Source organism: Parasteatoda tepidariorum, chromosome 4, assembly GCF_982258835.1.
Source record: "Parasteatoda tepidariorum strain Cologne lab strain chromosome 4, Ptep-v5.0, whole genome shotgun sequence".
NCBI lineage: Eukaryota > Metazoa > Arthropoda > Arachnida > Araneae > Theridiidae > Parasteatoda > Parasteatoda tepidariorum.
The window spans coordinates 83307519-83313518 of record NC_141758.1 but is presented as its reverse complement, the minus strand read 5'-3'; positions in this window follow the sequence as shown (position 1 = coordinate 83313518).

The following is a 6000-nucleotide window of genomic DNA, read 5'->3' as shown; positions in this document are numbered from 1 at the left end:
GAGCAGAAATACTCGAAAGTGTTTATCTTCCCCTCTTTATCGCGAGATTATGACATAATTGGGGGTCGTCTAACATTTCCCTCAAAATAATTCTTACTGCAAAAAAGTAAGCATTTAAGATATTGGACGGATTTGTTGCTCTTCTACAATATTAAAATGCTAAAATAAGGCATCGTGATTTAACTTCATTGTTGCCTGCATCATGGCTTCGATCTGTTATGATATGCACACAATAATTGTTTATCGTTATCTCATATTTATTCAGGAGAGAATTTTTAGTGAAAAAAATCACGATTTCTAGGTGGGCAGAATGATATTTCTGTATTCTGCACTGTCAACTAATTTTAATTCCAGAAATTTATGAACCATCGATCTAAAAACAATACCACATGACAATTTGATGTAAAAATGTTATTTTGGGGGGAAAGTTTAGATTATCATCACTATATTGACCCATACTCTAGGGGTAGAAACTGGTCATACTAGTAATATCTTTTAGGCCAGTGACTAAAAGATATTACTAATCCGTTTACTTGTCTTTATTAGAATTTTTGTTAAAATGAAGTTTATTTAAATGAAAAAGTACAATATTAAAAATCTTTAATGCTCTCAATTATAAAGAAACATGTTATTTTGTGGCAATAACACAGATCAAAGAAGAAAACTCATAGCTGCCAACTCTTCCGGTTTTCCCGGAAGATTTTATTTTCATATTTAAAGTGCTAGCGAAATTCATGTTATTTCACTAAACTTTTTGAATTATAATAATAATTTTAAATCAGTTTGACCACCACTACATATAAATAATTACAACAAATATATAAAAGCATATTATTCCTTATGATAGCGAATATCAACCTGATTAAAATCTAAATATATTTTTGAGGAAGATAGTTTTTCGATAATTGTTTTACTACCACTTGGAAAATTCATTCTCGAAAATAGTGAATGTTGGCAGATATGGAAAACTGAAGAAAAAAAAATCTAATCATCATACTATGTATTAACATCGATTGCTGCATTGTTGGTCCACTGAACAACTGTTAATTGTTTGATAGTGGTCCAACTCAAATGTTAGTGGCCTTTAATATTATTAATTTTGAACGTCGCAAGCTCTTTATTTTATTATCAAAGGTTTACTGTTAATTTTCTTGTGTTCTATAGAACTTAAAAGTTTTTCACCTCCTCTTCTCACTTCACTAAAGTCGAAAGATAAAATGGTTTTTGATGCCTTTTATTCTATATTAATTGAAATAATCCTCGTTAATGATTCGTCAGATTTTGATATTATTTTTTCTTTCTTATTTGAATATTAATTTGCAACCACTTTGGCGTAAGTTGTTAGTTTTCAATCTTTGAGAAGGATTCTTAAAATGCATAAAAGAAGGTGTGGTTATTTTAGATATATTTACTGTATATTATTATTAATTTTTTAAATTCTAATTCTTAAGTAATATTCCCCGCAGACAGAATTAACAGAAAATGCAAAAGCTGATCAAAGGAGTCTTGATCTGAATGATTTGGCAGAAATGACTAAGTGAGTATTGAGATTCATCTAAACTTACAAAATATTACAAAAAAAAAAATGCGATAACATGGTAGTATTTATTTAAAAAAGTTTGAACATACACTCCTTTATTATTTTCATTTCTATTTTCTAATTTGATAACTTAAATATGAAATGTTTCCAATAATTCTACGTCTAGACATTGTGAAACGTTTTTGAAAATGAAATTTTTAGGAAATAAATAAAAGAATTGGAAAAATTGAAGATTTAGGATTTACCTCGATGCAAAATAAGCTTTTATTGTCGATTTAAAATACAGTACAAATTCTAACAATGACATTGAAAATCATAGCGAAAAGGTGATGCACTTTACTAAATACAAGTGATACTACAGCGTAATAGAAAAATCAACGTAAGTGAGGAAAAACTCAAAATTGTGATTTTTATATATTTTTACATTTTTCTATAATAAGCTACATATTGCAATTTTTTCTTATAAAAAAAATTACTTTATCAATTTTTGGAAATTTTATTTTAGTGTTCATAGTATTAGCAAGGGAACGAAAATAGTTGTTAAGCCACTTTCTCGAAATCTATCGGGAAGCATTTAGGTTTGTTTTCTGAAATTCATGGCAGAATGCAGGTTGATTGAAGTTAAATTGACGGTATTAAAAGATTACTGACTCTGGACCTACAGAAAGGATTCGAAGGAAACTTCAAATGTTATGTAGACCATGCGGTTGAGATTTCCGTGAGGAAAAAGATTTTGTCAGTGTAGAGCGTTATACCACTAAAAGCATATACAAATATGTATTAAAAATAATGAGTTAGCATGGTTACTAGATCCGAACCCTCCTCACTGGGGTTTTTCTTGAAGATCGCGAAAATCAAGGACGTATAAGGAAATATTCGTTTGCCATGATATAACTGTACATACGTATGGAAATATTGTATGCTGTATTCGACAACTTCTTTCCTCTGAATTGAATGAATCAAAACGCACGTCTGGCAGCCCGTATTCTTCTATGGGAAAGTGATTTCCAAACAGAAATTTCATCGGCCACAGGAACATTTGGAGAAGATTCAACTTTTGGAGCAAGGACATGCGTATTGTTGCAAAATAGCACTCGCCTCCAAGCAGTGAATTGCACATTAAAAAAAAAACTCTCTGCCCAAGTACCATTGTGAGGTATTTTACAATCTCCCCTATATACCCGATGCTGATCTCTTCAACTCCCACCTATTCTTGCACATGAAGAAATACTTGTCAAGGCATGAATTTCCCACAGATGACGACACTCAGGTTGCATAAACACATTGGCTCCATTTTCAGACGCCAGGCTTCTATGATACAAGTCTATAAAAATTATCCCCGGGTATAGTAAGAGCTGCAATTCTGGTGGCTCTTATATTGTGAATTAGCTGCCCTATCTATTCCAGACCACCATGTTTCGTTTCTTTTTATTTGTTAAGATAAACTCAAACTTACTTACTAGATGCTCTTCATATCAGTTACATTCGATCTTCGAATGTTCTTCAATCATTTTTCTACCACCTTCCTTTTTTGGGAAGTGCCTTCAGTTTAATGTTTATTTCCTTTTCATAGTCTATACCAGTGGTTTTCAAACTTTTTTCAGTCTTAGAAATTGGAATTGCGTCCCGTAGCATTAAACTTCGTCTCGCAGCTATGCATTGTATTGAGTAAGTTGAACGACATAATAGCATTAATAATGGAAGGCTACTTCGCCTGCAGAAACTCTAAATATCGCTGTCTAATTTTTATTTTCGGACAAATTTTTCATCAATGACAGTACAAAGATATATGAAAAAGAAGCCAAAGCAAATACTGCTTATATTCAAAAGCATAGAATATAGTTTTTACTACATACACTATAGTGAAAGACAACGTGAATACTGCCCAAATTAAGCACAACGGACATGGTATATAGTTTCGGTTCACTAGACAAAAGACTTCCTCAGTGTCTGAACACCACATGACATTAAGAAAGTAAAGAAATAAACACGTGCAAAGTAGTTTAACCAAAATGTTTTCCTCCTTTTTGATTGGTTAAATCACTTTGAACGTGATTCACAATAGTTCTAGAGAAATCGAATTTCAAAGAAGTCGCATTTTTAAAACTTGATTTCTCAGAAACTATTCAACCAGTTTGACTCAATTTTTGTATTTTGCCATGCAAAATGACGTAAAAATTGTATACCTTACAAGTCAAAATTTTCTCGACTATTTATTAATGAAATAATAAATATTTACTAAAACTAATTGTTTACTTGTAATTATCTTTGAATAAACGAGTTCTATAATTGTGTGCAAAATTTTTTCAATTCGCTTAAAAAATTCTCGAGGTATGGCGAAATACGCTAAAAGTAAAATTAACAATAAGGGGTTCAAACTTTGGATCGCTCTTCTGAGCTAACTATGGGGACCATATTTCCCAGATTGCGGCTCTTCCTAATATTTTGAGGGTCAGAAATCCGAATCCAGCTAAAAAAGGTATGTTTATTCGGTGAAAGTGCGTTTTTGTGCCTGAATTCGTAACTTAAATTGTCGTCTTCACTACTTAATTGACATATTTAAGGTCAAGCCCTCGAACCATTAGCAATGGGTCCTAGAACTTAAAGATTCGATCATTAGATTTAAATTATTCATGGTGGTACCTTTTTTTTGCGCACTGCACATATGCACAATGTCTGTATGTCCAAGGCTTGTGTGCATACGTGCAATCTAAATATGCACCACAATGCAATACAGTACAATATACACAACACAATCATCAAATTTCAACTGTAGCAGCTCTAAGCAATATCTTTCAACGCATGTGCTGATTGTTTGATATTAGTAACTTGATTTCTTTTTATATCGACAAATAAATAACGGTATGTTAATTTAAGCGTTAAGAAAAAATGTCGTTTTTCCTGCAAAGATACTATTTTTACTTGAACGAGTACCTAAGTATAGCTCGTTCACCAGGAGTTGACACTTGGCTCCGCCTTCATCACGTGGTATGCGACGATACTATTTCGCTATTTTTGGGAGAAGGTTGTGAGCGATCCTGAACAAGGTTGCTATTTGGCGATCATATGGCAAAAACATTTATTTCCCAAACTTTATCTGCATTTTTTAACATTAAATATTTCATAAATTTGATGATATTTCTTTCTTTTGATTGAATAGTATGTCCTTTTTGAGACACATTTTCTGGGAAAACAGCAGTTTTTAAATATAAAATATATTTAATTAGATAGAGAAACGAAAGGTATAATAGCAGATGATAAAGCGAAGTAAGTGACTGAAAAAGAATTCACTGTTTGTGTTTGGCGCGCATTAAGGGTTGTCTCAATTTCAATCGCGGAGATGTTTCTCTTCTTACTCCGCGCTGAAATGCACTCTGCGTCCGAGTAGGTGGAGCCAAGTGCCAACTCCTGGTGCATGAACTATAGGTAATGTGTAGAAGGAAATTTGGAGATCAGCAAGGGAATACCAGAAACGAAACAATTTTTGTAATTTTAATGAATCTCCCTAGTTAATTTGTACCTTAACTAGATTATCTGTTTAATAACAAATTTCTACACTTTAGCCCTAATATATGTGGTTTTATGTCGTTCTAATTTTAGAGATTGTTTAAAAATTTTGAAGGAGTACGAAGAGATGTATTCAGCTACTACAGAATTGGATAAAGAACGATTTCGAACTTATGAAAGTGATATTGTAGTAAGTACTCATATTTTCCTACTTTTTATTGAAAAAAGTATTTAATGCTTACGTTTGCTGGCAATGTTTTCATTCACCCATTGTCTGAAATATGATTATATCAAAACTGGAATAGATTCTGATCATTTTCTAAAACTTTTCATTCCTAAGAGCTATTCAACTATTCCCACTTATGTTGTGCACTATATACGAGTAGAATACATATGAAATAAAAAAAAATTACACGGTTGCCATCTTATACAGTATTTTTAAATGGATATATTAAACATAGGTAAGAAGGCTAGAATCGACTATGCTGCGCTTAACAAAAACGATATTTTACATAGCTCAAACAGATAATACGAAGCAATTAAAAAGGAGCCCCGAAAAAAACAAACAAACATGGAAGATCAGTGGGATACCAGAGAGGCAACACATGTATTGCCGAATAATTTAAGCATATATTTTAGTTACTTATTTATTTATTTTAAGCTTCTAAGTTTCCATATAATTTTAACAGCACTAAACCTAATGAGTATTACTTAACCAAATTTTCGGGTAGCACCAGTTTTTCAAACTGATCTAAAATGTAGGCTCCATGCAATTGCTGCTTCCACGGCGATTTAATTTAAGAATGTTTGAAAAAAAAGTTTTGTTTATTTCTATAGGAATCCTTCAAGTATATTTGTGGGACATCTTCAAGTGAGGAGACACCGGAAGGGATTATGAATGAGTTGGATCTTTTAAAAGAAAAGCTTAAATTATTGGCAGAAAATGTAAGTCA